The sequence below is a fragment of the Schistocerca gregaria genome, chromosome 4, assembly GCF_023897955.1.
Source record: "Schistocerca gregaria isolate iqSchGreg1 chromosome 4, iqSchGreg1.2, whole genome shotgun sequence".
Taxonomy (NCBI): Eukaryota; Metazoa; Arthropoda; class Insecta; order Orthoptera; family Acrididae; genus Schistocerca; species Schistocerca gregaria.
This window is the reverse complement of record NC_064923.1, coordinates 737340975-737359998: the sequence shown is the minus strand read 5'-3', so window position 1 is coordinate 737359998 and position 19024 is coordinate 737340975. Positions and strand designations below refer to the sequence as shown.

General features: G+C 46.9%; 1 protein-coding gene across 1 annotated transcript in view; it reads right to left on the bottom strand.

Moving 5' to 3' along the window:
* Nucleotides 1-19024, bottom strand: part of LOC126267894 (puratrophin-1-like) — a 1105633-nt gene that overhangs the window by 29291 nt on the left and 1057318 nt on the right. The gene's annotated exons all lie outside the window — the stretch shown is intronic.

Below are 19024 nucleotides of genomic sequence, written 5' to 3'. Positions count from 1 at the left end.
CACAGTCCATGACAACAGGGCCTTAGACCGCTCGGCTAATCCCGCACGGCAGCATTACGATCCCTGTAATTTAGCGGTGTCCGAATTTATGATCTATGCGATGGCGCAGTATGAGACCGTATCTCTCCAGACGGCCAGTGGTTCCGCGGGGCTCTGCCGCCGCCACGGGCCAGAAGATGAGCGGCCGGCGGAAGGCGGTGGCGGCGGCGGTGGTCGCTGTTTGCTGACACAGCGTGGCGCCCGTATCGACCCCCGCTGTTTGGCAGTTCCAGATTTAAAAGTCCATCGCCAGCGTCTAACGGGGTCAGCGACGCTCCCGCTGTTTACGCGGCCCGCTGCGTGGCAGATGCCATAAAAATACGCCGGCACGATCGGAAACAAAACAGCGGCCCGCGGAGGTCGTTCACTCACGCACTGGCAAGGCGCCAGCGCGGGGGTGCTCTGCAGTTCTGCGCGGTGTCGTCCGGCTTTGAACACGTCACGTGGGATGAGCTAGAATAGGAGTTTATAAACACATTCTGCACGGCCGCAGAGGACAGTGAAAGCGGAATGACTCACCGGGATCGTAATGACTCGTATGTGATTTGTTGGCACAACATTGTCAGACAAATCCACCATCGATTCAGCGCCGTTGTCTACAAAGCTCTCAAGAATCTCGCCATTGACGGCAGGAGCCTGTACATATGGACTGATATTGTTGTTGTTGTTGTGGTCTTCAGTCCAGAGATTGGTTTGATGCAGCTATCCATGCCATAAAGTAAAGCTGCATGCCCTCGGGAAAAATTACGGCTGTAGTTTACCCTCGCTTTCAGCCGTTTGCAGTACCAGCACAGCAAGGCCGTTTTGGTTAGGGTTACAAGGCCGGCCAGATCAGTCAGATCCAGACTGTTGCCCCTGCAACTACTGAAAGGGCTGCTGCCCCTCTTCAGGAACCACACGTTTGTCTGGCCTCTCAACAGATACCCCTCCGTTGTGGTTGCACCTACGGTACGTATCGTTGAAGCAACCGAGCCTCCCCACCAACGGCAAGGTCCATGGTTCAAGGGGGGTGTGACTGACATTATACTACTGGAAATTCCAAATTAAAACATATTCGTTACGTTGCCTAGCGTTTCTACTCGCATCTTTATATGGCGGTCGTCAGGAAGCGGAAGTTATCCACCAGTTCTAAGATGTAAAAAACTGGCTGAATCTACCTTTTGCACATCTCCACAGACAAAAAGTGTTCCGGCATAACGTCAAGCACCGGCACTTTGGCCAAGGACGTTACAGCAGAGAGTGCTTTGAGATGACGTCAGCCAACAGTACGCTCACAGCCACCTCTCTAGGAGACACCGAGATAGGAGCGGCATCTAGGATTGGTTTGGTTTGGAGGAGGGAGACCAGACAGCGTGGTCATCGGTCTCATCGGTTTAGGGAAGGATGGGGAAGGAAGTCGGCCGTGCCCTTTCAAAGGAACCATTCCGGTATTTGCTTGGAGCGATTTAGAGATATCACGGAAAGCCTAAATCAGGATGGCCAGACGCGAGATTGAACAGTCGTCCTCCCGAATGCTCGGTGCGGCATCTAGGCCAAGAATATATAAGTGCCGCTCAGCCTGGCCGCAGCCCGAGTCGAAGACTAGCCGATCTACGAGCGCTCCAGCAGTGACCTATGAAATGTATTGTTTCACTGTATTGGAATTGTATATGCAGAAGAGACAGCTTATTTGTCGGTCGCCATTTGCTTGCGACACCACTGTAATTTGTCAGAGGTAAGTATTGTCATTTATCTTACTGTAATAAAAATCTATTAATACGATTTGCTTGAACTGTTGTTTATCGAACCGAGAAAGCAGGTCTCCTAGGCACTATATACGATAGTTGTCCAGAAAGTAAGTTTCGATCGGTCTCGAAATGGAAACCACAGTGAAAACCAGAAACGTTTGAAACTACCTGGCAGATTAAAACTGTGTGCCGGACCGAGTCTCGAACTCGGGACCTTTGCCTTTCGCGGGCAAGTGCTCTACCAACTAAGCTACACAAGCACGACTCACGCCCCGTCCTCACAGCTTCAATTCCGCCAGTACCTCGTCTCCTACCTTCCAAACTTCACAAAAGCTCTCCTGTGGACCTTGCAGAACTAGCACTCCTGGAAGAAAGGAATATTGTGGAGACGAGGTACTGGCGGAATTGAAGCTGTGAGGACGGGGCGTGAGTCGTGCTTGTGTAGCTCAGCTAGTAGAGCACTTGCCTGCGAAAGGCAAAGGTCCCGAGTCCGAGACTCCGTTCGGCACACAGTTTTAATCTTCCACGAAGTTTCATATCAGCGCACACTCCGCTGTAGAGCGAAAATTTCATTCTATTTCTGCTCCTGTTTAAATTTCCTACGACAACAACTGCTGCACCAGTCTGTAGCCCACCTCATCTTATCACTGTGTACGAAGTGGTACACAACACTGTCAAAAGCCTGTTTTTTATGTATTTTCATGTCCAGGACCAGCCCTATGACGATGGACGAATTTAAATATTACAAAAAAAGTTACATCTAGAAGGTAAAGTTCATCATAAAATGGACAGAAGTAAAGCTAATGGTGGTAATGGGAAGTGGAATGATAGTAACTTTAGTAAGGGATAATCTAAACAACAGGAAGTAGTAACAGCAGTCATTTGTGGAACTATAATGATAGTCAACATGTGCTGGTGTGGTAGTGAAATCTGGAGCGTTCGAAAACGGACAAGCTCAACCTGGTAGCAGTATAAAAATCAAGTTGGAGGAGGACGTTAAAAATTAAACGGATTGACGAAGTGCGGAATGGTGTATTAGAAAGAAGAAGAGGGGAATGAAGTGTATGCATAATTTTTACCCCCAGTAAAGACCACATTAGTGAGACGTCACATAAGGCTTCTGGGAATAATGCACTGATCAAATGAGACGGAAGACTGGAGCATTAAGAAATACGAACTGCTGTTCATGATGATGTGGTGTACTATTGTTAACCAGGCTATAGGCTACAGTGAATCAATAAGCAGACAGATAAAAGTAGATAAACAGTAACGTCTTTCGTACAGTAGAATCTATCTTAACTGTTTTAAATTTTGAAGGTAGCTTGCGCCAGAATGAAATCTAGGAGTTTTTCGAAACCCCGTCCGACAAATTGCATCGTGTCCTGGCGGTATCTGGTAATAACAGCCAGTGGTGTTCCTTGTGGCTCGGGAGAGCGCTGTGGCTTTAAGAGCCACAGCCACGGCTGGCCACCTGAAGCGTAAGGCAGGAGCGGAGCGAATGACGCACAATGTCCCGCTCGCGTCACAGCTGACGGAATACCGTGGCAACGTACCGGCGTGTTGTGCCCACCGTGTTATCTCCAGCCGGCAAACTGACCTTCCGCTGCAGACACGCCGTCTCGATTACATAATCTGTCCTGCACTGGCGGTCTAGGTACAGTTCGGCAGGTTGATTGCGGAACTCGTAGAATTCTACTCTATCTCTGTTTTGCCTAGGACGAGGTGCGTATGCCGTGCAGATTTTAATGGGTCTAGCTTAGAAAACACTAATCTCTATATATAAAGGGAAATGTTCTGACTGAGTGACTGATTCATGGTCATCAAGCCCAAACTGTTAAGGATACAAACTTGAAATTTAGAGAGACTATTACTGTTATGCTGCACGCATCGTTTAAGAGTGGATTTTTCCAAATTCCACCGCTAAGGATGTGAAAAATGGGATGAAACGTTTTTTGAAAATATGTTGCTGTTACGGCAATTTTGAAGCTAGAATTAGGAAAATTGGTATTTGATTTCCCGGCGAGAAATAAAAGAAATTCGTGTTCCCGCGTTTCTAGAAATTTAACCCCTATGGGGGTGAAACAGTGAGTGAAAGTTTCTCTAAATAAATCACACTGAAGAACTACTAACGCATTTTTAAAGTTACATCTATGAAAATTGGTATTTGACTTCTCGGTTACAATTTTTTTTTTTAAATACTGGTTTTTATGTTTTAGGAAATTCAACCCTAAGAAGGTGAAAGAGGTGATGAAATATTTTATTATCAACACATTTCTACAGCTAAATCTATAAATGTTTCAGTTTGGCTTCACACTTCGAAATAAAAAGATATATGTTTCAGCAATTTCGGAAGTCCGCTGAGGCTTTTTGCGGATGATGCCGTAGTGTATCAAGAGGTTGAAACAATGGAAAATTATACTGAAGTGTAGGAGGATCTGCAACGAATTGACGCATGGTGCAGGAAATGGCAATTGAATCTCAATGTAGACAAGTGTAATGTGCTGCGAATATATAGAAAGAAAGATGCTTTATCATTTAGCTACAATGTAGCAACTGGAAGCAGTTAATTCCATAAATTATCTGCGAGTAGACATTAGGAGTGATCTAAAATGGAATGACCATAATCGTCGGTAAAGCAGATGCCAGACTGAGATTCATTGGAAGAATCCTAAGGAAACGCAGTTCGAAAACAAAGGAAGTAGGTTACAAATGGTTCAAATGGCTCTGAGCACGATGGGACTTCACTGCTGAGGTCGTCACTCCCCTAGAACTTAGAACTACTTAAACCTAACTAACCTAAGGACATCACTCACATCCATACCCGAGGCAGGATTCGAACCTATGACCGTAGCGGTCGCGCGGTTCCAGACTGTAGCGCCTAGAACCGCTCGGCCACTCCGGCCGGCGAAGTAGGTTACAGTACACTTGTTCGCCCACTGCTTGAATACTGCTCACCGGTATGGGATCCGTACCAGATAGTGTTGATAGAGGAGATAGAGAAGATCCAACGGAGAGCAGCGCGCTTAGTTACAGGATCATTTAGTAATCGCGAAAGCGTTTCGGAGACGATAGATAAACTTCAGTGGAAGACTCTGCAACAGAGACGCTCAGTAGCTCGGTACTGGCTTTTGTTGAAGTTTCGAGAACATAGCTTCACAGAGGAGTCAAGCAGTATATTGCACCCTCCTACGTATATCTCGCGACGAGACCATGAGGATAAAATCAGGGATTAGAGCCCACAGAGGGATACCGACAATCTTTCTTTCCAGGAACAATACGAGACCGGAATAGAAGGGAGAACCGATAGAGGTACTCAAGGAACCCTGCGCCACACACCATCAGGTGGCTTGCGGAATATGGATGTAGATGTAAATTCAGACATCCACGTTCTGCTCTTTTTAAGCACAGGGGAAAAAAAACTACAGTGGTCTCCCAGGATGCGTTAGACGTTAGTAGACCGACCGAGCTGTCGACAATGAGGGGCGGAGTTGGCCAGCGCCATCATGTGGGCCGCGGGGCGTGGGGCGTGGGGCGGTGACAGGCGTGCGGGGGCGGCGGCGGCGGCGGCTCGTGACGTCAGCGGGTACCCACCCAGCGCCGGAATGCGGCGCAGCTCCCGCCCACGCGTTTTTCGCAGGTCCTGGGTCTGCAGGTACCTCCTGCTCCTGGCCGTCTGGGTTTTAACGTTGCTCGCACTCCGGAGGAAAGATGAATTTCGTGAAGCACACTAACGTAACCGTAGTTCATCGACCTCTTTTGCCGGCCACTTACAGGTTGGAGGGCACTGAGTGGACGAGGGTGGAGGTTAGGGCGTTCAGTTCACAACTGAATTACTCGTACGCCGTAACAAGGCAATCTTGACGTAAACAGATAACTATCAAAGGAATCTGTAGTGCGAAGTGACACAAAATCGAAACTTTCGACCTAGCTATGAGTCCATGGGCACCTTTGCACAACTTTGTAATACACTACTGGCCATTAACATTGTTACACCAAGAAGAAATGCAGCTGATAAACGGGTATTCATTGGACAAATATATAATACTAGAACTGACATGTGATTACATTTTCACGCAGTTTGGGTGCATAGATCCTGAGAAATCAGTACCCAGAAAACCACCTCTGGCCGTAATAACGACCTTGATACGACTGGGCATTGAGTCAAACAGAGCTTGGATGTCGTGTACAGGTACAGCTGCCCATGCAGCTTCAACACGATACCACAGTTCATCAAGAGTAGTGACTGGCGTATTGTGACGAGCCCGTTGCTCGGCCACCATTGACCAGACGTTTTCGATTGGTGAGAGTTCTGGAGAATGTGCTGGCCAGGGCAGCAATCGAACATTTTCTGTATCCAGAAAGGCCCGTACAGGACCTGCAACACGCGGTCGTGCATTATCCTGCTGAGATGTAGGGTTTCGCAGGGATCGAATGAAGGGTAGAGCCACGGGTCGTAACACATCTGGAATGTAACGTCCACTGTTCAAAGTGTCGTCAATGCGAACCAGAGGTGACCGAGACGTGTAATCAATGGCATCCCATACCATCACGCCGGGTGTTAAGCCAGTATGGCGATGACGAATACACGCTTCCAATGTGCATTCACCGCGATGTTGCCAAACACGGATGCGACCATCATGATGCTGTAAACAGAACGTGGATTCATCCGAAAAAATGACGTTTCGCCATTCGTGCACCCAGGTTCATCGTTGAGTACACCATCGCACGCGCTACTGTCTGTGATGCAGAGTCAAGGGTAACCGCAGCCGTGGTCTCCGAGCTGATAGTCCGTGCTGCTGCAAACGTCGTCGTTTGATGGTTGCTGTCTTGCAAACGTCCCCTTCTGTTGACTCAGGGATCGAGACGAGGCTGCACGATCCGTTACAGCCATGCGGATAAAATGCCTGTCATCTCGACTGGTAGTGATACGAGGCCATTGGGATCCAGCATGGCGTTCCGTATTACCCTCCTGAACCCACCGATTACATATTCTGCTAATAATCATTGGATCTCGGCCAACGCGAGCAGCAGTGTCGTGATATGATAAACCGCAATCGCGATAGGCTACAATCCGACCTTTATCAAAGTCGGAAACGTTATGGTACGCATTTCTCCTCCTTACAGGAGGCATGACAACAACGTTTCACGAGGCAAAGTTGGTCAACTGCTGTTTGTGTATGAGAAATCGGTTGGAAACTTTCCTCATGTCAACACGTTGTAGGTGTTGCCACCGGCGCCAACCTTGTGTGAATGCTCTGAAAAGCTAATGATTTGCATATCACAGCATCTTCTTCCGGTGGGTTATATTTCGCGTCTGTAGCACGTCATCTTCATGGTGTAGCAACTTTCATGGCCAGTAGTGTAGTAAACCCAAAACAAGTAGAATAAAGTTGACTAGGACGGGACTTAAGTGGTGGCAGTCTTTCTAATATTCGTCATATATTATACCACCGGAGAGAATGGCTCGAATGAAACCAAACACGAAGGACATGTAGGAACGAATGCTGGCACTAATTCATCTAAAACGCACAGTGATATTGTACACGCAGATGTTGCAGCCCTCTCCCTTTAAGAGCCTGGAAAGGTCAGTGTTATGTTAAGCTCATTCAGTTAACAGCCACCAAACGAAGTGGAAACCTGAACGAACGTGCTAAGTACACCTCGTTGACATCAAAAGGCTGGATATCAGTCCAGGAGAGAGTTCAAACGGGACGGAATGAACGGCCTCCTATAAATATCGTCACCTTCAGTCTCGTGTGGGGCATGCATGTACGGTAGTGATACACGTGTGCAATCAGCGTGCAACAGACGGTGCTGTAGAGCACCAAGCGGATGCAGGACCATGCAGCGTGACCAAAGCACATATGCTGGCTGCACGTTTGTAACTGCACTCACAGTTCTACATCTACATCGATACTCTACAAATCACGTTTAAGTGTCTGGAGAGGGTTCATCGAACCACCTTCACAATTCTCTATTATTTCAATCTCGTCCGCCCCTGGTAGCTGAGTGGTCAGCGCGACGGAATGTCCTACCTAACGGCCCGGGTTCGATTTCCTGCTGGGTCGGAGATTTTCTCCTCTCATGCACTGGGTTGTGTTGTCCGTATCATCATTATTTCACCCCCATTGACACGCAAGTTGCCGAAGTGGCGTCAACTCGAAAGACTTGCACCAGGCGAACGGTCTACTCGACGGGAGGCCCTAGCCACACGGCATAATAGTAATTCCAATCTTGTATAGCGCGCGGAAAGAACGAACACCTATGTCTTTCCGTATGAGCTATGATTTCCGTTATTTTATCATGGTGATCGTTTCTCCCTATGTAGGCTGGTGTCAACAAAATATTTTCGCATTAGTAGACAGTGTTCGTCTGACTCTGAGTATTGGAACGGATGTCGGCCTGTCTGTGTCGACAGTCCGACGTATGATGCTGCTGGATTGAGAGGTGGTTCGCATGACACTGAGTCCGTTTGCAGAATCTAAAAGCCGCAAACGCCTCAGACTTATAGTTCAGACGGACAAGGATGGGAAAGGAACTCCTTCATGTTCACATTGAATGGACCATGCTCCGAATGGAATGGAACGATTCCGACCAAGCCACATGAAACCGACATGAGGATGGCAAGAGGAGGATTTGGATTTACTGGATGCTAAGAATACGACACTGAAAAGCAATACTACACGAGAACCGTAGAATATATCACGTCGAGACATAATTATTATTTTCAGAATACAATTTTTGTTCTACTGCACTATATGCGCTCTTTCGAAACTTGCTGGCAGATTAAAACCCTGTGTCTAATGGGGTGACGAACCCAGAATCTTGCACCTCGCAGGCAATGCTCTTACCGAGTGAGATATGCAGGCATTACTGACAACCCAGCCTCACAGCTAAACTTCTGGTAAGGTTCTGGGACTGAATCCGGGCCCGGTACACAGTTTTAGTGTTTATTTTATTCAGTGATGTACTTGTCTTGGCAAGACTAAGGCCAATAGGTCCTCCCTTACATGTAATCAGACAGTCTTCATGTTTTACATCACATTCACGACTACAGACATGTTGTAAAGGATGTTACATCTAATACGCATCACTACGCTTGGGAATAATCATGAGATAAATATTGTAAACGGTTACAACGACATCAGATACAAAAACATAGGGTATTTACGTTTGTGCAAAGTAGATTAATAAAGATAACATACAGGCAGGTAGATTTAAACTGTGAGCTCGGCAGCAGAGGGCGAGGAAGAGACGTGAAGGCAGACAGAGAGAAAGAGAAACGTTGAGAATGATGAAGAGATGTAGAAAGAATGTAGTGTGACTGACTGAGAAACCAAAAGAAAATAATAGAAAAGAAACATTGCTGGGAGAAGATGTCAGCATTTGCTTTACAAATTTTCGAAAGCATTCTGGAAAAACGGCGATAAATTTCAGAATTATACTTAGAAAAAGAATACAGATCGCAAAATCACATTTCTTGTGACTAATTTCAGTCCAAGGGCGGATGATCTTCAGACTGTACTCCAAAGCTGATGTGTGGAGACGGATTCACGGAGCAGCTGACAGCAGCTGGAGACATCCGCTCTATGGATCCACCTACAAGGTCTGAAGGTGGTCCGCCTTTGGACTGAAGCCGATCATCAATGAAAGTGATTTATGCGATCAACACTTTTTAAAAAGTACATTTGCTTTATGGTCTGGCAGAGAAAAACAACCACATTGTTCTGCATTAATATTTTAGGTAAATCATGTAACGGTGACAAATGGAAGTTTTCAGATTTCTCAAAAAATGTCAAATGTGTGTGAAAGCTTATGGGACTTAACTACTAAGGACATCAGTCCCTAAGCTTACACACTACTTAACCTGAATTATCCTAAGGACAAACACACGCACCCATGCCCGGGGGAGGACTCGAACCTCCGGCGGGACCAGCTGCACAGTCCATGACTGCACCGCCTGAGACCGCTCGGCTAATCCAGCGAGGCTTTCAGTTTTCTCTTAAATGCAACTGGTCTCTGAACTGTGATCAGACTGCAAGATAAGTTGTGCCCGATGCGGACAGCAGCAATGGAGGAAGAGTTTGTGACTTTTTGTTTTATGTATGGGCACAAGAACGCTTGTAAATAAGTGAGACACTGTGCTGCGATTATGATGAGATGAGAGGTACTTCCACTGTGATGCGAAGTAGTAGGGCTCGTAGACACTGAGGAAGCAGACACAGCATGTGGTAGTCGGGAAACGTGTCTGGCCGAAATTACCTTCACTTTGCTTCTGGAGCATTGTGCCAAATATTATTTCAGATAAGCGAGGGATGAACTGCGTGGAGAAGCGTCACCACATACTAAGTCACTGAGTAGTAGATCTTGTGGGAACGGTGAGACCAATAAAGATATAAACAGTGGAACAAGGTAATGACCAGTATATGTGCTGCACATTGCTGAGGACAGACGTGTACAAATGCAGTTTTTTTGTACAGGAGAGGGAGAAACAATGATCCACAACAAGGGAATGCGGGACTGCAGTCTAGGCAGGTCCTTGGGCGAGCAGCTCGCGACGCCAGACTGATCTGCAGCAGCTGTAGCCCGCCGCTCGCCGTCGTGGCGCCGTGCCGCTTCCGGTTGCAGGAACCAGCCGACGTAATCCCCGCAGCTAACGACCCGCGATTGTCTTCTATTTATACTGTGGCGGCGAGTACACACGCCACGCCCCAACGCATTCTGTACAGTACACTCTCCCATAGTGCGCAACCGAGAGAGAGAGAGAGAGAGAGAGAGAGAGAGAGAGAGAGAGAGAGCGGAGACGGAGACAGAGAGAGAGAGAGAGAGAGAGAGAGAGAGAGAGAGAGAGAGAGAGAGTGAGTGAGTGAGTGTGTGTGTGTGTGTGAGAGAGAGAGAGAGAGAGAGAGAGAGAGAGAGAGAGCGGAGACAGGGAGAGAGAGTGAGTGAGTGTGTGTGTGTGTGTGTGTGTGTGTGTGTGTGTGAGAGAGAGAGAGAGAGAGAGAGAGAGAGGGGGGGAGAGGGAAGGAAGAGGGGGGGGGGGGGTTGCGAGACGGCATTAAAAATTGAATCAACTTACTTTACTTTTTCGTGTCCGGAAACTACAATTTGTTTATGCTTCTTCTGTAGCCAGCCAACAAACCCCATTTGATCAGATTAGATTTCACAAGAGCCACCCCAGTTCTCATGCGATTAAGCATTCTCCAGATTTTCCAATCACCAGAAACGCCGCTTGGTAGGTCCTCTCTTAGTGGATAATAGATGGGGGGCTCATCTAAGGCGCAACTTAGGAAACGGCGTCTGGATTTGAGTCTGCTGGGGCCACACTGTAGGCCAAATATTGAGTGATGGGCATCTAAAGGTTTGCTTTAGGTTCTCGGTATGCTCATGGGCTTTCCTACGTGAGTCAGGGTTTGTGAAACCTGCGGCCCTGTGAAGATTTTCTATGGGGGTTGGTTTCATGCAGCCTGTCACTATCCTGTATGTTTCATTCAAGCTAATATCTACATTGTTTTTCGTGGGCGGATCTGCATCATACCGGGCAGGCAGATTCGGCAGTTGAGAAGGACAGAGCTTGGGTTGAAATTCTGACCACGGTAGGTTTGGCACCCCATTTGCTATTGGACAGCTTTCTTATTAGGGAATTTCGTGCTTCTCCTTTTTTGCGTGTTTTTTCGCAATGATATTTGTATGTCAACAAGCTTCGGTAGGTCGCAGATTGTCAGTTATTGTTGGGTGTTAAAGACTTATTCGGAGAAACAGAAGCTGAAGCTGCTTTCAGTTAAAGAACGTGCAAGTATTTGTGTGGAGTGTAGCCGGGAATGGAATGAAACACGGACAGTTTACACAAGAAGAGAGTGAAGATGAGGTCCATACTCCTTGACAGAACGTAGGGGACGATGCAGGAGACCCGCACCGCCAGACTAGGCAAGGTACTAGTGGAGGTGGTTTGCCATTGCCTTCCTCCGACCGTAATAGAGATGATGATGCAGACGACACAATACTACCGAGTCATCTCCGCCGGGAATCGAACCCGGGACCAAGTGCGCGGAAGACGAGAACGCTACCACAAGCTGCGGAACAAGAAGAGAACAGAAGTTTTTGAAATGTAATGCTACAGAAGAATGTCGGACATTAGATGGGTAGATCACATAACTAATGAGGAGATACTGAATAGAATTGGGAACAAGAGGAATATGTGGCACAACCTGGGTAGATGAAGGAATCAGTTGATAGGACACAGTCTGAAATTTCAAGGGATCACCAATTTAGTACTGGAGGGAAGTGTGAGGGATAAAAATAGTAAAGAGAGACCAAAAGACGAGTACAGTAAGCAGACTCAGAAGGATGCAAGCCGCTGCAGTTGCTCGGAGACGGAGAGGCTTGCACAGGCTAGAGTTGCATGGAGAGCTGCATGAAACCAGTCTTCGAACGGAAGGTCACAACAACAACAAATACAGGTGATGGAAGTAGATATGAATGCGACCTAAAGAAACCACATATTGGTACAAGCGAACGATGTAATACAAAGTTTTATCAACATATCCGTGCTGTACTGCAGAGTCTGCAATTAGATATCGGCAGACACAAAGCACGTTATGAGCCTTGTTAACTGGTGGCTCTCATTTATGAGTTGAAACTGCTGCGACCCTCCGAACTGCCCTGTAATTGGATTTATGCAGCTAATTCAAAGTCTGTGGTGCTTTGGAAGGGAGGTCACTGCTGAACTTTGTGATGAGACACTTGTTCCAACCAGTGTGCACAAATACGAAACGCACCGCTTGGTGCGGTTGGATCTTTTTATTATTATTATTCGCATTGGTACTATCGATTACGGTATACGCACACAGCGATACCGGCTATTCACTGACGCGGCAGTGCTCAGATAGGCTGGCTGAGATACGGCGTAGGTTGCCTCTGGGTAGTAAGCCGCTGCTTTAGCAGAACCCTTTCGACAGTGCGCTGTCGCGGCCCGCTTTTACAGACGGTGTTTTTCCCACACGTTGTTATGGACACGGCGGCCAAGGCCGCAGGGTCCGCTTCGTGTCACTTAGCTCTTGCGAGTTGTCGACAGCACGGTATTACCATTCAGCATGCCGCGCCTAGACTGTGAAGTAAGAGGCCCATCGCCAATGCTCATTAAATGACAGGGAAATATTTGTTACGTATATTTTACCCTTGTTTTACGTGTGTTAGCAGCAGTTACTTTTGTTGTCGGCACCTTTTGTGTTGTTGGGTGGGGGCGGGGGTCATGAATGGTCACAGATACCTCCCGTTTGTTTTCATGTAGTACCACACACCGATCCACAAGCTACTTGAAGTTTTCGAGTCTTTATACAGATGATTTCAGTAAGTTGTTTTCGTATATCCCACCGATATTTTCAACAGAAGATCGGAAAAAGAACTGCATGTTCGATGATGTTTTGCGTTGCTGTTACAATCGTGGAATATTATTCACAGAGCTCTTGCCGATCTTCCGATGGTAGGCACGTAAATCACCTGTCGAAAGCCTGCCGGAGTGGCCGAGCGGTTCTAGGTGCTACGTCTGGAACCGCGCGACAGCTACGGTCGCAGGTTCGAATCCTACCTCGGGCATGGATGTGTGTGATGTCCTTAGGTTAGTTAGGTTTAAGTAGTTGTAAGTTCCAGGGGACTGATCACCTAAGCAGTTAAGTCCCATAGTGCTCAGAGCCATTTTGAACCTGTCCAAATGTTTCCGAGACTGGTTTTATTCCTGGCGTATAAGCGGCGTCAGCGAGCTACGGGGGCAGCTTGAACCAACTACTATAAACAACAAATGTGCTTTCGGCCAGTCAGTTGTGAGCAGGCAGCGTTAAGTAGTGGACATGTGGCCGTAGTGTGTCAATGTTGTTACGTCATAAATCGCAGTGGAGCTACGTCTCTAAATCAAGTGTTTAAGACATTCTCCGGAATATTGTGAAAAGGAGAAAGTGTGTGCAAAGTCTGTACCGTACACCTTGACGGATAGAAACAACGACGCATGGACACCTGCCTCGACTTGACTGAAATGTAAAACTTGGAGAATTTCGTTCTGGAGAAAAAATCATCACAGGTGACGAGACTTCTTGTTGTCTTTACGAACCTGCCGCAAAACGACAAAGTGCAGACTTTTACATGAAGGGTGAGCGCTCTGACGACATAACCCACATTCAAGCGAATGTGACGCGCGAGTTGAGCAACATCCCAAAGAAGGACTTTTCTGACAGTTTAACAACTTGCGTGTACGCTCTGAGGGCTGTACTCAAGTTGCGGTAGACTGTAGAACACCTGATGCATTAATATCACCATCTTACCTTTTGTCTATTTTTTGTTAATCGAGGTCAGCAGCTCGGGGTATCGTTCTCGCTTCCCGCGTCCGGGTTCCTGGGTTCGATTCCCGGCGGGGTCAGGGATTTTCTCTGCCTCGTGATGGCTGGGTGTTGTGTGATGTCCTTAGCTTAGTTCGGTTTAAGTAGTTCTAAGTTCTAGGGGAGTGATGACCAAATATGTTAAGTCCCATAGTGCTCAGAGCCATTTGAACCATTTGTTAACCGAGTCCCGAAACATTTTGGACTGACAGGGTATGTTGAACCCGTTGAGAATTTGAAGCTGAGGAGCATTTTAAAATCTTAGCGGTAGTTTACCATTCAGCCGTACAAAGAACAGTGGGAATCATAACGTTAACAAATACTCACGCAATACTAATTCTAAATTCGACAACAGTTGCTTTAATTTCGAGTGAAGTGGTATCACAATGAACCTAACTTGTCGATTACGAGCGAGTTGATACGTACCCATCACATCGTTCAACTTTACCGTGTTTCACACACACACACACACACACACACACACACACACACACACACACACACACACACACACACAAACAAACAAACACGTAACGTGTGTGTTTCCTAAGGGTCGTTACACAAATTTTCTCTGGCGTTTTGAAAGATATTTACAATTACGTTTTTGTAATGTGTATCTGAATCCAGCCTATATAAATACTGTTAATCGTATTTTGAAAACTGGAGAAATTACAGGACAGCTGCTTAATCCAAAATGATTTTACTGGGTACACATCCGGTTTCGGAACAGTTACAGTTCCATCATCTGGTGTAAAAAATAAAATCACTTAATTGTCCCAGGTCATCCCCTGCCCAGTGTTGTGGTGGTACACTGTGATACGACATGTTGGTTCCGTGACACCGCTGGGGTGAGGATGACCTCAGGTGATTCGCTGATTTTGCTTTTTTAAACCAGATGATGGAACTGTAACTGTCACGAAACAGGTCGTGTACCCAGTAAAGTGATTGTGGATTAAGCAGATGTCCTGCGGTTAAATGATTTTCCAAAATGGACTCGTACAGTTGGGGCTGCCCCATAAGAAGAACTCAGTGTTAATCTATGTTTCGTTCCATGACCAGTCGGTTTAATCTGATCACAAACAATTTTTTTTTACTTTGGAGTTTCATGTGCTCATTCGAGAGAGCAGCCCCCAATTAGTCTGCAGCGATGTTCATTTTAGCAACGTATTCCGTAGCACTTTTCATACCCATAGACGTTTGTTCGCCACTTTCCTCGCTCGCGGCGCGCCACCGATATGCAGCAACGCTAGTCAGTCGCTGCTGCATTACTGGTTATTCTGTTGCTATCCCTGTTAACCCATCAGACTAACCTGCAACCACCCTGCCGAATGGGTGTGTAGAATTCCACTAAACAGTGGTTAGTAACGAGAAACAAACCCTTTTTTCGTTCCCACATTGTGTCTCACAATTAGTGATATTTGTTTCATCTACACTCTGCCAAAACAAAATAGTAAGTACCTTCCGAAAAGCTACAGAACGTGCGTCTGACTTGAGTATAGACTAAGCAGTAGAGTAGGAAATTCGCTATGCCTTTTATGTAGCTGTTTGGATTTCCCTAAGAGAAGGCAGTCGGCCGTTGTACTCACAAAGAAAGGAGAAAAACTGTTTATTTGTAAATAATTCAGTTATTAGAAACTTCGATAGACTTCGGTTCTACATTATTCAACTAATGACAAGGAAGTCCTCGTATTTTCATGAAAAGAATCCCGTTTTGTGCCACGTCACACTGCTTCCATTCCGTACAGTGACCACCAGTTTATACTAAACGTGTCCTTTCTATTGGCGACTGGGTGCTGAACTCTTTTGAGACTCCTTCCCTCCCATCTACACCAAACGCGTCAGAGCCTGTTTAATTTACTTCATCATGCTTTATGGAACTAAAAACCTAGAAATTCAAATGAAAGTATTCTATCTGGTTTAATGTTTCCTTAGGACTTGCATGAACACAAGAGTTCTAAAACTTCCTGGCAGATTAGAACTGTGTGCCGGACCGAGACTCGAACTCGGGACCTTTGCCTTCCGCGGGCAAGTGCTCTAGCAGCTGAGCTATCCAAGCATGACTCACGCGCCGTCCTCACAGCTTTACGTCCGCCAATACCTCGCCTCCTACCTTCCAAACTTTACAGAAGCTCTCCTGCGAACCATGCAAGACAGTTTTAATCTGCCAGGAGGTTTCATATCACACTCCGCTGCAGAGTGAAAATCTCATTCTACAAGAGTTTTAGTTGCTATAATAACACAAATATCTGGGAGTAGCTGTTCCTCGGTGAAACTCACACATTTACAGTGTTGACAGTTGCCGTGCAAATGATTTTCGGTAAGTATTCCGCAATTAGGAGGCAGATATTTTACTCCAAAAATGAGAAAGACATCTGAAACTGCAAACTGCGTCTGTAGCCGTTTTAGATCCTGATATCTGTAGTGTTTGGACTTGAAGATTTTGTATCGGCATTCCACAGTTTACTACAAAATCGTAGTTGCAATACGGGAGACCTTATACACTGAGACAGAAGACAGCTGTAACTTCTCGAGACGGCGCTCCTGGTCGTCTGGCAGCACTAGCGCGAAACAAAAGAGAGCGGTTGATGAAAACGCGTCTCGCCGGACGTCACGGCGCGCTCCTCAAACCGTTTCTCGGACAATAACCTTCCGCAGGGCACTGGCTCGCGGTAGTACTACCAGGGGTCAGCGACCTCGTCCATTAAGCGTGACTGATGAGAAACAAGCGGGGCCTGTCTCGCGTCTCGGAGCGGCAACTCGGTTACCTTTTATCAGCATGGAAGAGGGTCCTTTGTGTGCCGGCCACCGTTCGGATTACAACCTCCCATTCATTCCGCTGCAATGGACAGAAGGCGTTCTCTAATACTGGAGTGTCTTAAGCCTCGCGTTATTAGGAAGGACGCTTATGTAATGAAAGTGGTTTTGCACAGCAGCACCCTACCAACGGTCACGTCAGCGATGGGTTCATTTGTCGGCTTTCTTGCGAGCAGTTACTATAAAACGAGTGAAACTGCTGACAACACAAAGACGGCCGCGGTCCGATCAGTGTGCAGTCGAAAACAGGATACGTTTCAGATCCGACAGTAATGCTTCTGGCTATAGCAAAAGTGATGTGGAAGCGAAGGAGACTTACACTCTAGTTGTCGACATCTATAGGGCGTTCGGAAATTCCCGTTACAAACTCACAGGACTTGTAGAGGAGGGGTGAGTACTTAATATTTCGAACAGGATCCCATGCCGGCCAGTCTGTGCGGCCGAGCGGTTCTAGGCGCTTCAGTCCGGAACCGCGCGACCGCCACGGCCGCAGGTTCGAATCTCTGCCTCGGGCATGGATGTGTGTGATGTCCTTAGGTTAGTTAGGTTTAAGTAGTTCTAAGTTCTAGGTGACTGATGACCGCAGAGGATAAGTCCCACAGTGGTCAAAGCAATTTGAACTATTTTTGGACTGTTCCGCCCTGACAAGGGAACCTCCCCATCGCACCCCCCTCAGATTTAGTTACAAGTTGGCACAGAGGATAGGCCTTGTGAAACTGAACACAGATCAATCGAGGAAACAGGAAGAAGTTGTGTGGAACCATGAAAAAAATAAGCAAAATATACAAACTGAGTAGTCCATGTGCAACATAGGCACCATCAAGGATAATGTGAGCCCAGGAGCGGCGTGGTCCTGTGGTTAGCGTGAGCAGCTGCAGAACGAGAGGTCCGTGGTTCAAATCCTCCCACGAGTGAAAAATTTGTTTTCTTTATTTTTGCAAAGTTATGATGTATCCATTCGTTCATTGACGTCTCTGTTCACTGTAATACGTTTAGTGTCTGTGTTTCGCGAGCGCACCGCAAAACGGCGCGATTAGTAGACGAAAGGACGTGCTCTCCAATGGGAACCGAAAACATTTGATCGCAAGGTCATAGGTCAACCAATTCCTCCACAGGAAAACACGTCTGATATGTTCTATACGACACTGGTGACAGATAATAATTGACTGAAAATAAAAAATTAAACTCTTCACTCAAGGGAAGACCTGAACCCAGGACCTCTCGTTTCACAGCTGCTCACGCTAACAACGGGACCACGGCGTTCCTGAGCTGGCACTTTGCTTCCTGTTTCCGCGATAGATCTGTGGTCAGTTTTTCAAGGCCTATCCAATGTGACAACTTATAACTAAATGTGAGGGGGGTGCGATGGGGAGGTTTCCTTGTGAGTACCGACTGAACGCAATGGTTGGTTGGTTGGTTGGTTGGTTGGTTAGTTGGTTTGGGGGAGCGGACCAAATGGCGACCCCATCGATGTCACCGAATTAGGGAAGAATAGGAAAATGGTCGTGCCCTTCCAATGGAAGCATCCCGGAATTTGCCTGAAAACAAAGGCGATTTGGGGAAATAACAGAAAACCTAAATCAGGATGGCCGGATGCGGGTTTGAACTGTCGTCCTACCGAATGCGATTCCTGCAAGGCAGCTCGCACGGTCGAAATACGAGGGTTGGAACTTAAATAGTGGCAACTATTTATTCACGACCGATACAAAAGAGTTACTCGTTTGCACATTTTACTCTCCTTCAAAGTAGTCACGAGCGTAGCGTAGAACCCGTTGACAGCGATGTGGAAGGCATAGTATACCGTTAGCAGAGCCTGTTCTGTTGATGATGCGAATGGAGCGATCTACTGCCTGTCGAATCACTGGAACAGTTCTGAAGCGAATACCACGAAGCCAAAACTGAAACACAAGTCCAACGAATGGCGTCATTATGCGTCTTCGCGAAAGTCGAAAGTGCGTCAGAGCCCTAGTATGGTGAAAGTTATGGTGATTCTCGCGTTCAACTGTGATGGTGTTATCCAAACGCGTTACGTTCCTCCACGGCAGACCGTCAATGCACAGTATTACTGTTCGTTTC